The sequence below is a fragment of the Tachypleus tridentatus genome, chromosome 6 (assembly GCF_004210375.1).
Source record: "Tachypleus tridentatus isolate NWPU-2018 chromosome 6, ASM421037v1, whole genome shotgun sequence".
In the NCBI taxonomy this organism is placed as follows: domain Eukaryota; kingdom Metazoa; phylum Arthropoda; class Merostomata; order Xiphosura; family Limulidae; genus Tachypleus; species Tachypleus tridentatus.
This window is the reverse complement of record NC_134830.1, coordinates 134865362-134887508: the sequence shown is the minus strand read 5'-3', so window position 1 is coordinate 134887508 and position 22147 is coordinate 134865362. Positions and strand designations below refer to the sequence as shown.

At 35.7% G+C, this 22147-nt stretch overlaps 1 protein-coding gene across 3 annotated transcripts in view; it reads left to right on the top strand.

Moving 5' to 3' along the window:
• Positions 1–22147, top strand: part of LOC143253736 (E3 ubiquitin-protein ligase DTX4-like) — a 75956-nt gene that overhangs the window by 14218 nt on the left and 39591 nt on the right. For all 3 annotated transcript variants that reach the window (XM_076508046.1, XM_076508045.1, XM_076508047.1), the window contains exon 2: positions 8778–8926. The gene's annotated coding sequence lies outside the window, so the exon portion shown is untranslated. The remainder of the gene's footprint in view (positions 1–8777; positions 8927–22147) is intronic.

The following is a 22147-nucleotide window of genomic DNA, read 5'->3' as shown; positions in this document are numbered from 1 at the left end:
AGAGGCTTAGTTTGGTTTGGTTTGTTTTGAATTTCACGCAAAGCTACACGAGAGCTGTCTGCGCTAGCCGTCCCTAATTTAGCAAGACTAGAGGAAAGGCAGCTAGTCATCACCACCCACCGCCAACTCTTGTGTTACTAGTTTGCCAACAAATAGTGGGATTGGCTGTCACATTATCATGCTCCCACGGCTGAAAAGGCAAGCATATTTGGTGTGACAGGGATTCGAATCCACAACCCTCAGATTACGATTCGAGCGCCTTAACCACCTGGCCATGCTAGGCCTAGTTGGAGGTGAATCGTGCTTGTCGCTTTGTTTGTTTGTCTGTTTAGAATTTTCGCTCAAATATGGTTACAAAAGAGCTATCTGCGTATACGCACTCCTAAAATTGAGCTGATATAGTACAGGGAAGGAAGCTAGCCATCAACGTGCCCCGCCAAACCTTGGAGTGCTCTTGTCTATCGGAGAAACTAAGAGGAATTCACTGTTACTTTTATAACGCACCACCGGCCCTAAAGTGTGACGGGGATTCGAACCCACAACCCTCAGATTACGAGTCGAGTGCCATATCTACCTGGCCATGCCGGGTCAGAGGCTTAGTTAATATTTGCTTAAACTTTCAATACTGATATGATACACTTTTACACATTTTTTTATCCTTCTTTTGCTACTCTCATGGACCCCCTGGTGGGTAGTGAGCCCCGAAGAAATATTCCCAGCCTTCCCGGCCTCTCGGTGTGTCTGGAGATTATTACTTGACGTTGCTTTTTTGTGTGTGTTTGTTTGAGAATAATAGATGTCAGATTTTTAATTGGCAGGGTTATTCCCAAAACAAAAATCACATACACACACAAAATAATTGCTGGTCTTAAAAAGTTCCTATACTTACATATTTGAGTTAACACAGTCCCTAAACTCTTTGTACAGATACTAACATCTATTGTAATAACACTTAGTTTTCGTCTGTTCTGATAATGTGCGCGCACCTTACTATTTAAATTCGTATGCACATTATTTGTAGAACAAAGTGGATGTAAATATGGTAGGGGTTGGCTTGTTTCCAAGGTCAATTAACTTAACTATAACAGTAGATTTAAACAATGACTAGACATGGCGAGTGCCAGGATAAACAAAACGTTTGTTTGTTTTAAATTTCGCGCAACGCTACTCGAGAGCTATCTGCGCTAGCCATCTCTAATTTAACAGTGTAAGACTAGAGAGAAGGCAGCTAGTCATCACCACCCACCGCCAACTCTTAGGCTACTCTTTTACCAACGAATAGTGGGATTGATCATCACATTATAACGCCCACACGGCTGAAAGGGCGAGCATGTTTGGTGTGACAGGGATTCGAAACTGCGACCCTCAGATTACGAGTCGAGTGCCTTATCCACCTGGCCATGCCGGGCCTATTGTAATGTTAAAAGTATAAGCAATAAATTAGATGACTTTAGAAGACTCGTAGAAGTGAAGGAGTTTTGATATAATGGGAATAACTGAAACAAGATTAAATATATACAATTTTCATGAAAGAAATTTCCTTAAAATACAGTATAATAGGTTATTTAATAGGGACCGAGTATTAAAGAGAAGGAAAAGTGGGCTACATGCAAAATGTGAGTTACATTCTGTTGAAGTTTAGGATATCAAATATAACATTGAAACTATGTGGGTTTTTATAAACGGATATAAAAGGAAAAAGCATTTAGTAGGAATTTGTTTAAAATTGTTTTTTTTAATTTCGCGCAAAACTACACTAGGGCTATCTGTGTTAGCCGTCCCTAATTTAGCAGTGTGAGACTGGAGGGAAGACAGCTAGCCATCACCACCCACTGCCAACTCTTAGGCTACTCTTTTACCAACGAATAGTGGGATTGACCGTCACATTATAAAGCACTCACGGTGAAAGGGCGAGCATGTTTGGTATGAGGGGATTCGAAACTGCGACCCTCAGATTACGAGTCGAGTGCCTTAACCATCTGGTCATGCCGGGCCTTTGTTAAAGAACACCTAGTTGATACTGGTGAAATTAGTGAGAAACTTTACAGTGAAACTAATATTTCAGCTGTTAATTAAGTCATAATTATAGTGATTTTAATTTCAGACATATAAATTGGGAAACACTAGAGTCAAACCATTAGGGAGAAAGGTTTTTAGAAACTGTTCAAGATGGCTTTCTTTACCAATTAGTCAAGGAAACTACTACAAACAACGACATTTTATATTTATTGTTAACATCAAATGGTTGAAAGTGCAGAAATTAATATTTTTTTGCTGTAGTAGGTTCGACGTTTTGTTGCATATAGAGATAATGAAAACAACAATTTTTTAAGGGATGTGACAAGAGTTAATTGTTGTGAATTGGGTAGCTGTCACTGATCAAACATAGAAATTATTTAAAGATAATATATATGTTGTTCAAATATTCAAGATACACATTCTTCTTATAGAAAGAAAATAATGGCAGCAAATGAAAAAACAGGTTGGTTCACAAAGAGTATTAGAGATAAATTGAAAGAAATTGAAATTGACTGGTATGACAGGAGATTTAGAAGATGATAAATCAAGGAAGTTGGCGAAGCAGGAAATTATTACATCAAAATGGATGTGTTAAAAATGTTTGATTTAAGTTGTAAAATTTAACAGGATTTCTTTAATTACATTAAGGGTAAACAAAATGTTAGGATGGAGTAGGACCTTTAAGGGATGATAAAGGAAGACTCTTAGGTGATGATTATGAGATGTCTGGGTTATTAAATTCTGCTTTTTCTTCAGTTTGTACTAAAGAAGATTTGAGAAGTACTCCACATCTTTAACAGCTGATAGATGGAAAGAAGATCGAACGAAATGATCACATTAATTCTGGGTTTGTTAAGAAAAACGTTTTGAACTTTAAAGAACGATATGTCTCTTTAGCAAGATAGTATTTCCACAAGTGTTTTTTAAGAAGGTTTAGGATTAGAGATACGAGCCCCTTGCTACTTTTTTTTTTGTTAGTCCTTCAATAGTGGACAGGTACAAGAGGGTAGGAAGTTAGGTAAGGTAACTCCTCTTTTCAGAGGAAATGATAAAAATTGTCCCAGTAATTATAGCCCTATTAGTCTTTCGTCAGTTATGAGAAAAGTTTTGGAAAGTTTGATAAAATACGATTTGCAAAGTCATTTAAGATAGGTCAGAATTTTATTGGATAATCAACAAGGTTTCACTAGGGACAAATATTGCCTTAAAAATCTTCTGATATTCTTTGAAAAGGTTATTGCTTATGTACGAATAAGAATGCAGACTTGGTGTACATGGATTTTCAGAAAGCATTTGACAAGGTGTTACACAAAAGGCTTGTAAAAATAGTTATGTTTGTAAGTGTGAGGGATGAGTTAGCAAATTAGATAGAAGAGTGGCTGGATGGAAGAAAGCAGAGGACCGTTACAAATGGAATTCAGTCAAACTGGATTAATGTTACATGTGGGGTACCCCAAGACTCAGTTTTAATAAGGCCTTTGTTCTTTTTTATTTAAATCAATGGCACTGTTAAAGGAATGGTCAATAAATTACTCAGATGTGCTGATGACGTTAAGGTATTGGGTGTTCTTAGCTGTGAAGAGGATGTTGCTGCTTTACAAAAAGATTTAGATCATTTATTGAAATGTGCAAATAAATGGCAGATGAATTTTATTTCCAATACATGCAAGATAATGCACGTGGGTTATCATAATTTGAATTATAAGTAGAATTTGGATTCGAATAACCTTGATAGTGTTATGAAAGGAAAGGATCTTGGTGTAATAATCAATCAGTCTTTTAAGCCATTCAAACAGTGTGTTGTTGCTAGTGGTAGGAAAATAGGATTTTATATTTTATCTAGACAACTATTGAATACAAGTTCTAAAGAGGTTATAATTTCTTTGTACAGGTCACTGATATATTACATTTAGAGGTTTGAGTTTAGTCTTGGACTGTTTACCTTAGGAAAAACATTGTTGAAAAGGGTTTACAGAAGATGATGCTAGAATGGTGCCTTGGATGGAAGGATTGTTATACGAAGAAATATTAAGATGTCTGAAGTTGTCTGATTTTGAAAAAGGAAGAGTTAAAGGGAATCTTGCTATAAGAAAACACACATTGGGCTATCTGCTGACTCCGCCGAGGGGAATTGAACCCCTGATTTTAGCGTTGAGTTTTGACTGAGTTGTTCAAAATTGTTATTTAAAGAATTACTGTTGAAATACAGATACCAATTTGACCGTAAATGTTTTTCAAGTCTCTGCTAGTATGTCAGTAGATTCAACCTAGTGTTTATTAGAAAATATTTTTTTTTGTATTCTACCACCATTCTTATTTCACTTGTTTTAGATTATTCGCGCCTACAGCCTAAATCTCGTGCTGTACTTTTATAACTTCAAAAGAGCACGTAGCCCACATAAAAATAAATGGAAAATGGACTGAAAGCACATTTTTGTGTTGTTGTTTTATCGTTTTGCGTATATGATTTAATTATTACTGGAATAGGAAACTTCCGCCAATAGGTGGATTTCCAGCCTTTCTAAGGTCATTTATAGGGTATTCATAATCACGAGACTGTACTAATTAATTTCCCACAAAACAGGAAACAAGTATGTCGTAATTCTTCGGGACTAAGATATTTTTGGATATATCTATATTTATTGGACAGTTAAAAGTGATAGAAAAGTTAAAATGGTTTAAGTGGAATGAAATTTAATTTCGATGAAATAATTTCATTCGACATCTTGAAGCCTTTTGTTTTCGTAGAAACAGCATATCTGTACAAGGCCTAGTTATCTCGGCTATAACATGTGAAAGGAAAGACGGGGAAAGGCACATTGTTAGTATACCTGTACTATACGCTAAAGAAATTATATTTAAACAAATGTTGCTGTTGTTATTAGGCCATTATTTGAAAAATGTATAACTACTAAACACGACTTAACATTTTGAGCTTGCATTTCTGTTTCTAACTCAACTAATTTTTCTTAATTCAGTAAAAATTATTATAATATGAAATAATTATTTTAACACACGTAAAAAAATTATAGTTACAAAGAATGTTATTTGCCTCTAGGCCTAAAAGTTTTATTCTTGTTTCTTTAGTGTGTGTGTGTGTGTGTGTAAATAGATGTAACTTTAACGAGTGTTATCTTATAAACGTGATTTTGCGAAAGCGATGAGTAATAAATTTTGAATAGTTATATTACCATAAAGACTATTTTATTATTATTTTAAGCGACACGTTACATGGACTGAACTAAGGCTTATCGTGATTGAAGTTGAGCTGTTTTAAGTAAATAAAAATTTGCCAAATCAGAAGTGTATTTAGTGATTTGGTTAGCTACAGCTAAAACCCCGGCTCTTCTATTTTATCTATTTTCCCTTTAGAAGGGAGGGACGGATATTTTTGTGGAGAAACTGAAAACACTTAGGGCTGACTGTTCAGAGGCTGATAATAATAATCAAATCAAATCAGCGCAAACGTTAGTTAATACTTTACTAGTAATCCATTTTACCTTTCCAATAACACGATAAAAAACAAAACACCTTTGAAGCCGATCTTTTGTAAAGAGCTGCCATATTTCAGCCCTACTAAGCTTCCAGATATTTTGCGAGTAACTCATCGTTTAAAGGAGGACAGATATGTATTTAAATGGACAAAGGTTTCGAGCGACTTAATGAATCTCGGGCTAGAAAGTTGATGATTAAATTGAAATGTATATTAGTTTGAAACTAGCTAGAGAAGAACAAGGTATTACGTTTGTTGTTTGTAGAAAACCTCAGGCGGTGAAGTCAAAACTGAAAGAATTCATTAAAAAAAATTGATTTAGTACGAAAAGCATCATACACGCCTTGTAATGGAATTAAAATCTACTAACTCAACGTATGTAGAACTATGAATTTACCACCTAAAAAATTGAATAAATTATTTTAAAATTTATGAAACACCTTTCTTTGTGATAGAGGTCTCCTAAACTTAAAAGTTTACATGTTTTTCTGAGGAAACATCTTCCCTGGTGAGACTATCATATACATTATTATAATTTCGGTATTAAAGTTGAATATTTTATAATTTGTTTTTCTTTGCCTTTTCATATCCCCCTTTTTTTTGCCTTTGTGTTTCAAGTTATTCTTTCCAACCTTGTATAAATAGGCTTGAGTTTGTGTCGTAAAAAAAAAAAAAAAAAAAAAGTTGTTTGGTTGGGTCCGGACTTCATGCGCCTCAATCCGCCTGTGTGGTTGACTCATACCAAGCTTCGAAATTTAGGAGTGGCCCCAAGAGTCTAAGTAAATATAACTGAAAATTGATTTGGTGTTCAACGTGTAACCCTGCTGAGTTAAGAACAAAGCCACGATTGATACACACGTATCTGCTGACATGTCTTACCCGACCTAGGGCAGGTCTGTCCTGCCCGTCCGTGGCCCACTGTGTAAGGTAATGGCTGGACCACTCATCAGCCCCACCAATGGTGGTAAATAACGTGCACTTTTGAAGTGTTGATTGGCTCCCAGCGAGCCAAGCCGTTACACGAGAGGGGGGATACCCGTGGTCGTTAATGCTATAGTGAATGATGCGCTAGGCCCATGGCAACTATCAATGGCGGACAGCTTTGTAGCGTTACCGCTGGGACGTGACGGGCATAAAGGCAGCTTGGGGTAGAATGGGAAGGGGGCGAGTTCTGAAGCGCCGGATGTCTTGTTTCTTGTGGGAGAAAAAAAATAGTGAGGGTTGTTGATACAGATCATACAGCAAGTCTTTACGACCAATAACAAAGGTCTTTGTATACCAAACTACACGAGCAGTTTATAGGAGAAAAATCTGTCAAATGACAAGATATATTATCAAACTATAGTAAGTTTATAAAATTAAGGAACTAAAATACAGTACTGAAACATGAATTACAGTCCTGTTTTGTTCTAATACTGGTATATTAAGTTTAATAAAATTTGCTCTCAATGATTGTTCGTTTATTGATTTAATATCGCTGTATATATTTATACCTAGTCTGTCTGACATCTGCCAATCTATAGATAAGCATGCAGTATTTGATATCTACGTGCATAACGTATAAATGTATCCTGTTCTCCGTAAAATAAACAAAGTTTTATTATTAATTATCTAAAAATCCGATTTGAATATGACTAAAATAAAAACTGAAAACAACAATAATCCACTTGCTTAATCTCGTTCACACCCACACGTCAGAAAAGAAAATGTAAATATATAATATATTGTCGTAGACAAGTCAGACTGATGAGGTCTGGTATTGGACGAAAGGACTCGTCGGCACGTGATATAGCAGATGGAGAGTAGTTTTAATATTTTAAAACAATCGTTTTCGCTCGCTTTCACGGATACGTATAATTTATCGGTTATTTTTAATCGATTTTTAGACGTTATGTTGGGGATTATTCACCAATTGTTAACTAATGGTTGACTGCATATTTCTAAAGGTGATCTTGAACCACATTGTATTGTTGAGAGTACTGTTGCAGTGAAGACGTTCAACGTTATTAAATTCTTACCATTCTCCACCTTTAGTTTTTAGGACACATTTTAAAAACACGTACACACCTTATGAGCGAGCGAAGAATCAACGAGATCCCATCCGTCCTTGACTAATCATACCCTCAAAGCATAATGTGACTTTCCATGCGCTATAAAAAATAACAAACAGCAATACATAATTTTGAATCGAGTTGTCTTTTCAAAGCCGGCCTATCAAATTCGAAACCGTGTTTTATAATAAAATATTCCTTGCACTTTAAGATGTAGGGGGCGATTATAAAAGTGAAAGGAGAATTTGTTTGTTTTTTTAATTTCGCGCAAATATACACGAGGGCTATCTACGCTAGCTGTCTTTAATTAAGCGTTCAAGACTAGAGGGAAGGCAACTAGTAATCACCACCCACCGCCAACTCTTGGGCTACTCTTTTACCAACGAATGAGTGGGATTGAGCGTCGCATAACGCCCCCACGGCTGAAGGGGCGAGCATGTTTGGGGTGACGGGGATTTGAACCCGCGATCCTCAGATTACGAGTCGAATGCCTTAACCACCTGGTTATGCCGGGCCGTGAAAGGAGTGGATACGAGGAGGTAGGATGCTGCTTATGGTCAGAGGGAAAAAGCGTTTGTAACTTTACCTCAAAGAGAAATTTGAATTGTCTATAATTACTGATTACAGATAATCGCATGTTTGAAACAAAAACATACTAGCTACAAGAAAACGTATAAAAATCATGAATAAAGAAAACTCGGTTATTGTTTTCCTGCTGTTTGTTTTTAACCCCTCACCTTCCACTAAGTGTTTGTGATCATTCTGAGTTGTGAATAAAATTTAATGAATAGAAAACACACATGAAAAAACGAAAATTTGACCAATCAATCTTTGTTAGTTGTCGGGTTAAGAAAAAAAAAAGTCTAAGTGCATGTACATGTTTTTTTTAATACTGAGGTTGGGCGTGGTCTGGTGTTTAACAGCATGTTGTCGCTATGAAACTTCCCATATTAGCTGAAAACGATCAATTATTAAACCAGTTTTATAGCTTTTTGTGTACTAATTGATGCTTTATTTTGTAAATTGTCTTTAGAAACCTTATCACCTTAGAGAAACAATATCATTCTGTTCTTCCTTCTCCTACGTTTCAACGGGATTCGAATTTCACAATATGTGAATTATTTTATATACCCTTTTTAAGCTTAGAATATAAAAATAATTCTAAGGTTTCTACACCACCATAATAATTTTTTTCATTGCTATTTTATATAAAGGTGGACAAGGTGTGTGTGCCCGGATTACGAAGCTGAAGAGTCATGGTTCGCAACCCATTCAGCAAAAAATGCACTACTAGCTTTAGGAACATGAGTATGCTATCAGATTGATGATCAAATTTCACTATTCTATCGGACCTGAGTTAGCGGTGAGTGCTGTTAAGTATCTTCCTTCCCTCTAGTGAGTGTAGTCTGTCAACTTAAAATTGAAAATCTATGGACAAATAACCCTCAAATATTTATTTTTCGCGCGAAATTCTCAAACAAACAAACCGTAATTATTTTTCTTCCAATTTTATTATTCTTAACTCAGCTAACATGAATTCATCTTTAAAACATACAAATGAAATCCCAAGATTTAGTTTTTTACACATCTGAATTTTACTCTCGAAATTTATCACATGCATACAAAAAAAAAATATTAGCAAGTGCATACACTATCTGACCATAAAATGTTTGTTTATTTTTCTAAAGTCCGACGTAGGATTGTAAAATTGAATTATAATAACGTGTAACGTAACAACAAATAGTCGTAGTTTCATTTCGTGTCGGCCCGCATGCTGGTGATTAAGGCACTCGACTCGTAATCCGAGAGCCACGGGTTCAATCCTCGTTACACCAAACATGCTCGTCCTTTCATTCGTTGGAGCGTTATAAAGTTAAGCTCAATCCCACTATTCGTTGGTAAAGGAGTAGCCCAAGAGTTGGCGGTAGGTAATGATGACTAGCTGCCTTCCCTCTAGTCTTACATTGTTAAATTAGGGACGGCTAGCATTTTAGCATTTAATAGGGAAAATGTGAACACTATGAAATTAGCCTAAATACTAGCTGGTCAAAAGTTTAAGACCATACCAAAAAAAAAGTCCTAAACAGGGTAGGAAATGCCCAACAAGAGGTCTGAATAGTGAGTTGCACAGTCGTCATTGCGAATAACTTCAAACATTCGCTTTGGCATGGTCGTTATAAGCGTTTGCATAAGACTGGCTGGAATGTTAAGATGGCTTCACGAAGATCATGCACTGTTTGGAATTAACGTCCATTTCTGTAAACTTCCCCTGCCATCCACCCCCAACATTTTCAATGGGGTTCAGTTCGGGCGAACACGCTGGATGATCCAAAAGAATCACGTTATTCGCCATGAAAAAGTCCTTTGTCCTGCGGGCACTGTGTATTGTAACGTTATCTTGCTGAAAGATCCAGTCATTTCCACACAAGCGAGGGCCTTCAGTCAATAAGGATGCTCTCTCCAACATGCCAATGTAGCCAGCTGCTGTTTGACACCCCTGTATGACCTGAAGCTCCATTGTTCCATGGAAGGAGAAAGCACCCCAGACCATGATGGAACCTCCTCCACTGTGTCCTGTAGAAAATGTCTCCGGTGGGATATCCTTGTCGTGCCAGTAACGTTGAAAGCTATCTGGACTATCCAGGTTAAATTTTTTCTCATCAGAGAACAAAACCTTCGTCCACTTTTCTACGTCCCGTGTTTGGTGCTTCTCAGCAAAGTTTAACCGAGCTGTTTCGTGGTGTGGAAGGAGGCGTGTCCTTTGAAGACGGTTACGGTTTTCAAAGCCTTTCTCTCGTAGATGCCGTCTTATTGTTCTTGAGCTGCATTTTGCGTCCGTAAGGGTCTTAATCTGGTTCGACGATCGGCTGGTGTCTTGCCGAACAACCCGTAGAATTCTCCTGCTAAACGCTGGCGAAATTTTCTTGGACCAACCACTTGAAATTCTTGTCCCGTATCCCTCAGGGTCTTTTAAGAAATCTGCAACAGCAGTTTTACTACGCCCAATCTCACCAGCGATGGCACGTTGAGAGAGACCTTGCTCTTGCAGCTCTGTCAACTTTTTAGCCTTTGCCATGTTTTTACCCAATGTGACACAGGACATGTCAGTGGAAGATGTTGGCAACGCTAATGCTTGAACACAAATGACTAAATTTCGTTACATGTTTACCAATTAACGCTTCGTTTCAGTATGGTCTTAAACTTTTAACCAGCTATTATTTAAAGTAATTTCATAGTGTTCACATTTTCCCTATTAAATTGTAAAAAAGTGTTTTTATTTTCTCTTTTCTTATTTTCATCTTTCGAAGCTCTAGTCAAATAAGTGGTTGAGTCTAACAACACAAGATGCATATTTTTTCTTTATGTTCATTGGCCTTAAGATTTTGGCCAGCAGTGTATATGTACAGGAGTTAGGGACATGTTCACCTGGTGATACTTTAATGATGTCAGATAAACATACTTGTTTGAGTTAAATGTATATATTTAGAAATTCATGTAACTTGTACTGTTAGATGTGTATTGCAAAAGTTTCGCCTATTCCCTAAATTTGTAGAATATTCTCGAGTGCAAGGATCAACAATGTACGTTGTGTGTAATGAGTTAAATATTGTTGCCAACTGAACTTTCAAGAACCTCGCCTATTGTTTATAGATCAACGCGCCGAGAAAGAGTGATATAATTTTGATTTGCTATAGTCAGTATCCTATAAACTTTAGAAGCTATAATCATGATTAACACTTATTAATCGGGAAGCTACAGATATTTGACCAAGAACGTTTATATCTTTCGAACATTACAAACCGTTTAATTTCATCGGATGTTAATGTTTGTACGAAATCATTAGATAACTTAAGCGACGAAAAACTACCCGTTAACTGTACCGATATCAACTCGAATTTTATTCACTCATCGTGAACCGTCGGTAAAATATTAAGTTCCAGACCATATAGAAATAAGTCTACGGATTTACAACGCTAAAATCAGGGGTTCGATTCTCCTTGATGGAGTCGGAAGATAGCACGATGTGACTTTGCTCTAGGAAACACACACACATACACACCCATATAGAAGACTCAACATTGTTTTTACGTTTATACAACTTTTGTATATAAATTATACTTTCTAATAACTTTAAAATAACTACTGTTATAAATTATATTGTGGCTTGTATATTGAAAATATTTGTGTTAAGACAGGAAATTTTGTGTATCAATCTTTTTGGCTGGCATCATCAATTTGGTACATCTCTAAATTGAATTAACTTCTAAATTTACCTTTAATTCAGTTTCAGAATATTTAAAATTGTAACACGTAACAGTAAATCGTAATAAAATGAATGAATGATACATAGGAAGAAGAGTTGTCATAGCTATGCTATCAGTTATTTTCGCTCTGTTGGCAGATCTTGAAAGGATTGGGTGTTTATTAACAAAGAAAATGTTCATGTAGGTGCTTGAGCACTGAATCACCTAAAATGCTTTGGTTGGGATATAAAAGGGTAAACTTTCCTGAATTGGGTTTATATTCCATATATGGTGATAAATTATTATGCGAAGAGTATACGTAGAGTCAAGAAGAACCATAGAATCATATCATCCTAGCACTTTGAAACGATGGGCATTTCTTCTTGAGGTGCAAATTGAAAATCGTGATGTAATCGAATCCGTAACATACCAAGTAAGAGAAGTGGTCATAACTCTGTCATCCTTTATTTTCGCTGCACTGGTTAATTTTGAAAGAATTGAATCTCTATAAATGAGAGTTGAGAGTTCGTATGAGTATTCAAACTAAAACGCCCATGTTATGTATTGAAAGGTTTACGTACGTTAATTGTTTCTTACTTGCTGGTACTTGCACATTGTCAGAAATACACGCAAGTCCAATAAGGCTTGATACAAAATTATAAAAACTCTAACTGTAGTGATTTTAAAAAGTAAACATTTCTTCGCGTGCAAACTGGAAATGGTGACGTAATCGAATCGGTTACATAATGGGAAGAAAAATGGACACAGCTCTGTCATCAATTATTTTCGATCCACTGATGCATTTTGATACGACTGAATGTCTATTAATAAAGGTGGATCATGTAGGTACGTGAACACTGAATTACCTTATATGCTTAGGTTAAGAAATAAAAGGGTATACTTACCTCAGTTGGGATTCTGCTCCATTCGTGATGATAAACTATCATGTGAAAAAAACACGTACGGTCAAGAAGTCTTCATGTGAAATGATAGAACCACATAATTCGAACGCTTTGGAACAGTGGACGCTTCTTCAGGGGCAAGTAATAGTGGTTTAATCGAGTGAGTGATATAATGAGAAGAAAAATTGTTACAGCTATGGCATCAATTATTTTCGTTCCTCTTATCGACTTTTAAAAGATTGGGTGTCTGTTAATAATAGATAAGTATTTGTGTAGGTACTTGAGATTTGAATATCATGAAAGTCTATGTTAAGAAATAATGAGGTATACTTTCCAGAATTTGGTTTATTTTACTACGTGGTGAAACACTCGCAGTGTGAGAAAAACACGTAGGTTCAAGAAGTCTTGATACAAAAATAAGAATGCTATAAACCGAGCGTTTTCGAATGGTAGACCTAACCCCTTCACGAGCAAACATTTGAATGGTGATGTAATTGGAGGAGTGATATATCGGGAAGAGAGGTTCTGGTTTTGTGAACTCAACCACGTGATTATTTTTGGTAGCCAGATGCTACGTAAAACATTATGAAATAAATGGTTTAAAATATAGAAGCCATACATAATTGTAACAAATATTCTCTATAATTAAGTTTGATGTAAAACATGTAATATATTTTTGTTCTTGTAATACCTAATTTTAAGTTATTTGACTGACACAGAATTTGGATAAAACATCGTGTTAAAATAGTGTTTTTGCCCAACGGTTTTTTGATTATCGCAAAATGTCATAGTTACTAAATCATGACGAGATCCCAATCTGTCTGTCAGATATTTCTTGATATAAGATGAAATCTGGAAACTCCATTGCGCACGTACTGCATTACATATAATACATTGTCTCTTCACGAAATTTGTGCCTGTTTCGCACGTAATTTTAAAATCTTAAACGTTTGACGAAGAAAGAATTTATTTCGTTATAGCTTCCAATCAGAGTAAGTTGTTGTTTTGAATTAAGCACAAAGCTACACAATGGACTATCTGTGCTCTGCCCACCAGGGGTATCGAAACCTGGTTTTTAGCGTTGTAAGCCCGCAGACATATCGCAGAGCCACTGGAAGGCGAAGTTGTTTTGAATTAAGCACAAAGCTACACAATGAGCTATCTATACTCTGCCTACCACGGGTATCGAAACCCGGTTTTTAGCGTTGTAAGTCCGCAGACATACCGCTTAGCCACTGGGGGCTCTCAGAGTAAGCTGTCTCACTCGTGTGTTACAAGTGATAAGAATTAACCTGTCCTTGCTGTCCTTGATTAGAATGCATTGTTTTATTGATAAAAGAAGAAACACTTGTTGTTGTTAATATTATTCCTTCTGATTGTGCCTAAAATAATGTTTCAGTTTAAAATCTCCCTTATAAGATAAAATATAAAAATATAAACCTCCCATTAAAAACAAAACAAAAAAAAAATCTTTAAATGCGTATTTTGTCTATAAACCTTAACGGCACCGTTATGGATTTAATAATTGATGTTTCTTGTCTTGGTTCAAGACTATATTTTTCTAACTATTTTTGAATACAACTTTAGTGTAAAAACTGAAAGGGTAAATAAACTCTTAGAAAGCGTGTCGCACTGAGCTTTATTCATTGCAGTTTCATAGAAGTATTATAAAAATCTCCAAATCTCAGCTTGAAATGTAAAAAATATTTTATGGTATCGCACGGATTTGGGCCTGATTCGTCAGCTCTTTGATACAGATTTTCACCGAAGACAATCTTAAAAAACGTAAACACTGATAGGCTTAAGAATATAAACACGCCTATATTGCAATCTTGGATACAAACAACTGATAAAGTAAAGAAAAGTAACATTTTTATTGAGTAACTTATTTTGACCATCACCACTTTTTTTTTTCTTTTTTAACCAGTGCACGAACTTTCATTTTAACCTAAGCCCTTTAGAGATGCGAGGCGTTAAATGAAAAATACGATCTAACGGAACAGTTCGAATTAGGACCGGTATGGCCAAGCGTGTTAAGGCGTTCGACTCGTATTCCGAGGGTCGCGAGTTCGAATCCCGGTCGCACCAAACATGCTCGCCCTTTCAGCCGTGGGGGCGTTATAAATACGGTCAATCCCACTATTCGTTGGTAAAAGAATAGCCCAAGAGATGGCGGTGGGTGATGATGACTAGCTGCCTTCCCTCTAGTTTTACACTGCTAAATTAGGGATGGCTAGCGCAGATTGCCCTGGTGTAGCTTTGCGCGAAATTCAAAAACAAACAAAAACAGTTCGAATTATACGTCGCTTAGCAACAACGAAAAACAAGAAGTTTTAAGTTTCTTTACAAAAATAAGCCTGAAGTCAAACAAGCTAAAATATTGTTATAAGGTCAAGAAACGTAGCAAGCGCTATTGTAATTGTGGGTTTGTTATACTAGAAGATAGAATCAACAGTAAAGAAATAACTACCATCAATAATCATTAGGTTATTTTAATAAAAGCATTAATCAATTCATGGTTAGATTTATTTAATGAAGCAAATATAAAAGGGGGAATTATTATCTTGGTTATTACCTGTAGAAGGAACACAGTCTCAGGCTACTATTGTAATGGCTTCTTTAGTTTTATCTCTTTTTTTTTTGGTACTACAGTCCTCGGCAATATATTATCGAGGTCAACGTTGTGGTTTTCCTCCTTAGCGTGTAATACAATGGCTGAAGCTTCTACAGAAGCACGTGCGGATGTCTCTTTATTTCTAATATCAGCTTGACGTTTGTTTTCTCCGATGTATTCTTTTTTAAAATTATATGATACATTATAGACAACGTCTAGCATCTGTAGAAGGCTTAGTTAATTGAGCCGAAAGCTTGTGCATTGATTAAAAAACAAACAAACGTGGTGATAGTCCAAATAAATTACTTAATACAAATATGAGTGCTCCCGTTAATAACCTGAAAACTATGTTTTTTACGGGCTATTTATTGTTTTCTTTTGAACAGGATACGATAAATTAGGCTTGTGTACGTGTGTGAAATAATTACTAGAACTTTTCTCATTTTAACCGAGTGTTAATATGTTAACAATCTAATCGAACGACCTACATAATATTCCTGCTCTGATACATACATATTACTATACCTTTTTGGAAATATCAACATCTGAACGCATTCACACCTCATTGTTTCACCGTGGCAACTCGATTGCTTTTATTCCACACATTTTAAATAATTGTTTGTAGGTAAGCGGAAAGCTACACTGAGGGCTGTCTTTGCTCCGTTCACAGCGGGTATCGAAATTTTTATTTTTTGCCGTTATAAGCTCTTAGACTAGTCACTGAGACACCATTAGACATCCGGCATGGTTCCAGAAGTTTTTTTAGTTTTATTTTTACTGTTCCAGTTTGTACGTCACTAAATTATATGACACACAAAATTATATTTAAATATTTATAAATGTAAAAGTAATTAAATTATACCCTTTCTTCGTTTCTTCTGAACCTTCAAACAACTCGATTTACCTGTTGGCCAGTTATTTTCATGATTAAATAAAAATAATACAAAAAAGGGTTAATCACTGCTAGATAAACTAAAATAACACACAAGTAACGAATTGTACAAGTACAGCGTTAAAAGGTCTGGTATGGCCTAATGGTTTGGAGCAGTGGATTAGCAATATGCGGATATGCATGGTTCGAATCCTCACACCCAAACGAATATCTGTCTTTTGGTAACTACATGTGTCTCAATCACACTATTAGATTAAAGTAGCCCCAGAGTTAGCAGGTGCCTTTCCTCTAATTTATTACTTCTAAATTAGTACTTTACGTGAAATTCAACAAAGTAAATCGTAACGTTTCGTTTCATTTAGTTGTTGTTACGTTGTTTTTAGTTCAACCTCTAGTTGCATTGTTTTTTTGCGTAACGACATTGATTTCTGTTGCTCGAAATAAATATAAATTAACGAAAATTTTAAATTCAACAAAACTCAAAAAATCGGTTCACGTTACTTGTAGTTACACGAACACTACGTAAGCTGTCTGTGGCTTCGATAATTAAATGTAAAAGTTTATACCCACCTTTCTTGTCTCCTTCGACACCACACGTTGAGCTGTGCATAAAATTTTGATTAAAATGTAAATCATGTGCCATTTTCAGGGCATGAATGTACAAGTCCAGAAAATAACTTCCAGAAACGAGATAAGGTAAAAAGATTATAATAGTTTCCACCCGCCAAATCAGGTAGATTAGGCCTTACGCCGGTATAATTATTTAGTGATTCGCTGTCAGTTACGATAAGAGCCAAACCATATGCTGATTCTCATTGGTTCATAAGAATCACGCCAGCAGGATTTGTGAACGCTACCTCGAAAGGTAAGCCTTTTATTATTGTTTCAAGAAAAAAAAAAAGAAGACTTTTATTGCATTTTTAAAGGTTATTATGATCGATAACTGTACCGGTAAAATAAAACTTCACGCCTTGCTATATAAATTGTTTATTTGTTTTTCAATTTTGCGCAAAGCTACGAGAGAACTGTCTACGTTAGCTTTATCTAATTTTGTCTAATTTAGCAGCGAAGACTACAGGGAAGGCATATAGTCATCATTATCCACCGCTAACTATTTGGGGTATTTTCTTACTAAAGGATAATAGTATTGGTCGTAATATTATGACGTCCCCACAGTTGAAAGGACAAACATGTTTGGTGAGGGAGATTCGAACTCGCGACCCTCAGATTGAGAGACAAACGCCCTAACCACCAAATTGTAAAATTAAAAATGAATAATAATAATAAAAAGACAACCATGAAGAAACGTGAATTGTATAAATATTAAAAATAACCAAACAGTAGGTGAGGTTTATAAATGATGTACATAAAGAGAAAAAACAAGGTTATATCTAATTGTGAATTAATACACTCCAGCTCCACTGACGGGCTCTAGTATTGAAAAAAATGACATTGGAAAATTACTTGAGGTAGACAAAAAAACAATTATCTGATTTGAAATCCGTAATGGAAAAGCTAGGATGAATCTAAATAAACAAATAGATTCGCAATGTAATCTTTGTGACGAATGCTGTGCCTTATGGTTTCTAATGCTTCGTTAGCATTTGGAGCTCAAATGATAAATTTATTTTAAAGATAGAAATGTCCATTTGTTGGGTACATTGTCATAAAAGATAAATGCTATGTTGTTCTTTTTCTTGTGAACTGACAAATACAGAATTATTTTACAGTATTATAGTTAAAAACGTTTTTTATGAAGTTCATTAATTTGTTGGCCCGGCATGGCCAAGCATGTTAAGGCGTGCGACTCGTAATCCAAGGGTCGCGGGTTTGAATCCCGGTCGCACTAAACCTGCTCGCCCTTTCAGCCGTGGGGGCGTTATAATGTGGTATCAATCCCACTATTCGTTGGTAAAAGAGTAGCCCAAGAGTTGGCGGTGGGTGGTGATGACTAGTTGCCTTCTCTCTAGTCTCACACTGCTAAATTAGGGAAGACTAGCGCAGATAGCCCTCGAGTAGCTATGCGCGAAATTAAAAAAACAAACATTAATTTGTCGTTCGAGAGATTACGACAAACTTCAAGTCAAGCGTGTGTCACGTACGACATATATTATGTGAAAAGTAAAGTCTATAACATTCTAGGGCCCGGCATAACGAAGTGTGTTAAGGCGTTCGACTCGTAATCCGAGGGTCGCGGGTTCGAATCCCGGTCGCACTAAACATGCTCGCCCTCCCAGCCGCGGAGGCGTTATAATGTTACGGTCAATCCCACTACTCTTTGGTAAAAGAGTAGCCCAAGAGTTGGCGGTGGGTGGTGCTTCCAAATTTGTATACAGCGCTTTTAAGAAGATGAGAATTAACTAAGTTAATTAAAACTAAGAGAATACAGTATAGTTACAAGAGATTTTTGAACAATTACTTTCCAACATTATTACTGTAGTTTGTTTCGTTGTTATTTCAGTAAATAATTTATTTTAGAATTTTTGCTCAAAGCTATACAAGGGCTATTTGTGCTCATAGTTGTCCCTAATTTGGAACCATCAGACTGGGGGAAAGGTAACTAGTCAACAGGACCCAGCGCCAACTGTTGGGATATTATTATTTGAAGAAATAATTACATTTGATTATTATTATTGCGCACAACCACATCAAACGCTAAAATATTCAGTAAACAAGGTATAGTGAAATGAATTACAATTAAATCATTTTTGGAGGATTCTCTTTAGGCAAGAAAAAAAACACATTACAATTTAAGTTTTCTAACAGAAATTATTCTGTTGTTCAAAAATATTGTTTTTGGTTAATAAGATCCTTTCGTGGCGTGTGCTCTTGCTATGCCTACCAGAATAAATTTGTCCCAAACAAATGGCAAGTAAAGGCGCTGATAAAGATAAATAGTGTGTGTTATATAATGTGTTACAAATTTATCTTTTCATTTCATTAAAGGTACAATTAAAAGGATAATCTGTGACGTGGAGGCCTAACGTTTTCTTTGATTGGCAACACCCATTTCTCTGGACTGGAGTTTCGAGTATTGAAGGCTCAACAGCACAACTTGGGCAGGCAAATCAAAGATAAACGGAATACTGATTTAGGCACAAGCACTAACATTATTCAAATAATTTATTTTAGTTTACTTGATGTGTAAGGACTTAAAAATCCCATTAATAAACAGCTTTGTTTGCTGTTAAACGTAAAACTTCACAATTGTCTTCCTGCAAATGAAGAAATGTTCGAAAACTATATAAGAATCGTTTAATTTAGGAGTGTTTTTATGATCTTCCGTAAGAGAAAAACTGTCAAACTTTTTAAGTAGTATATGTTGAGTGAGTATATGGGTGTGTTAGGCTAAGGATTATTCTGCGGTAGGTGTTTGTGACTTGTTAGCGATAAATTTGACGATAAACGAACAACGTGTACTCGGATTGTTTTAAAATAATATATTCAAGATAAATTAGATATAATAAAAAATATCACGCTTCATTGTTTTTAACTTGTAAAATGTTTGTAAAAATGGCCATGCAAGGTTTCGACCTTTTACTTAGTCAGTCATCAGACAATTAATAATAATTTGACACATTCGAGAATAAGATTAATGATGTTCTAATCGCATGAAGCGAGGACAACAAACAAATTAAACGACAGTATTATTGACTATTTACAAACACTATCGATGGGGACAAAGATATAAAATTACAAACCTTTATATTTTTTTTACTATTTTTTAAACATTTCCAGTGCTGAATGAATGATAGAAACCATTATGTAAAAACAATAAACAACTAACTTCAGAAAAAAAAGTTTAATTACTTATATTTCAGATTTCGGCTCCAGACTTCATCGAGGGTCTATGAACTTCAGATTACCAAACTTTTTTAACTGACATTTATTTTACATTTTTATTTTATTTTTATTATACATATTTTATTTTTCAAAAATCCTGCTTGTAAAGTAGTTTGTCATAAAGTTCTTATTTTATAGTACAAGTTGCTTTGAAAAAAATCAAGTGTATAGGAGGATTGTGTTGTAGTTAAAAATAATCTGGAGGTATATATTTTATATTCGATAAAGTGGTTAGGGCGCTTGACTTGCAATCTGAGGGTTGCAGGTTCAAATCCCCTTCCAACCAAACATGCTCGCCCTTTCAGACATTATTCGTGATAGTCAATTCTAGTATTCGTTGGTAAAAAGTGTATCCCAAAAGTTGGCGGTGGCTGATGAAGACACGGTGCCCTCGTGTGGTGTGTGTGTGTTTTTCTCATAGCAAAGCCACATCGGGCTATCTGCTGAGCCCCCCCGAAGGGAATCGAACCCTTGATTTTAGCGATGTAAATCCGTAGACTTACCGCTGTACTAGCGGGGGGGGAAGGGGCCTCGTGTGGCTTTGAGCAAAAGTTTAGACAGAGAAGTATGCTTCAAACATTTATCAAATCTGATACGAACGCTAGCGCCATCTAGAACAAATAATTAAAAATAACAATTTTTGACTTCCTTTATTTATTCTTTCATTCATTTAAAGTGCACGAATTTGGTAAAGAAGGCCTATGACTAGTTTCCAACCCAGATCAAGACTTTTAACTGAATTTACTCGTAGTTATCTCCTCGATCTTATTAGTGTATTGTAAAAGAAAGTTTTATTTGGGTTCTGTTTCCTTTTTTACCACAATCTGCTGAAAAGTCACTTATTATTAATGTTAAGTGCGCCTAGTTAACTCGTGGATAGAACAAAAAACAAAACAGTTCTTGACCACTTAAGGTAGAAGTTTTGCTGTTAACAGTGCTGGGAATGAGGAGGAATGAATTGTCAAAATAAACACCAATTTTTTTTCCAATCGTTAAATTAATTACATGCACGAAGGAACGTTTTGAGAATGAAACTTTACTGACTCAATGAAGTACAGTTACAACAACGCTGATTCTCCACGTGTCAGATATCTTCATGACCATTAATTGTTTCTTAGTTGGTTTCTAAAGTTTGTTTTATAAAAAAAATACTGATAGGCCTGGTGGATAGGGTACTCAACTGGTAATTTGCGGGTTCGAATTCTGTCATCGAACATGCTTGCCCTTTCAGCCATAACTGATGGTCAATCCTCCTATTTATTGGTAAAGAGTAGCCCGTATTTATTAGCTGCCTTCTATTTAATGTATCACTTCGAAAGTGTGGGCAGCTCTCTAGGTTAAAAAAGAAAATTAATTTCCATTTAATTAGTTGCTAATCAATAGGATGTTTAAATTTATGATATGTTTTATGTGGTAATTGTGCAACGGTCGGAAATATTACTAGGAATCAGAAAGGACGATAAGATTATCTGTAAAATCGTATCCTAACTAATGATCTTTGAACTATTGAAACAGGTTGAACGTAACAATTCGTGTCATACGAAATCAGAAAAGGAAAACTGAATTGTTCAAGTATATTGCTAGTTGGTGTACAGATGGAAACCTGTTTCATTTGGTTATTTATTCATATTTATGGATTTCTTTTTTTTTCGGACGGCTACAATTCCACCACTGTCTGTTAAGGTAAACATAAAAAATTACAATGGGCTATCTGTGCTGTGCCCATCGCAGAGATCCATTTTCGAATGTGTGAGCATTATAATCCCTCAAATTTACTGCTGAGAAAGTAGTCAAAATTAGAGAAGGATTTTGTATTTAAAATCAAAAACTTTTATTAGGCTTAATGTGGAATAATTAACATAAATGATTGTTTTTGGTTTTGAATTTCGCGCAAAGCTACTCGAGGACTATCTGCGATAGCCGTCCCTAATTTAACAGTGTAAGACTACAGAGAAGGCAGCTAGTCATTACCACCCAACGCCAATTCTTGGACTACTCGTTTACCAACGAATACTGGGATTGACCGTAACGTTATAACACCCCCACGGCTGAAAAGGCGAGCATGTTTGGCGCGACGGGAATGCGAACC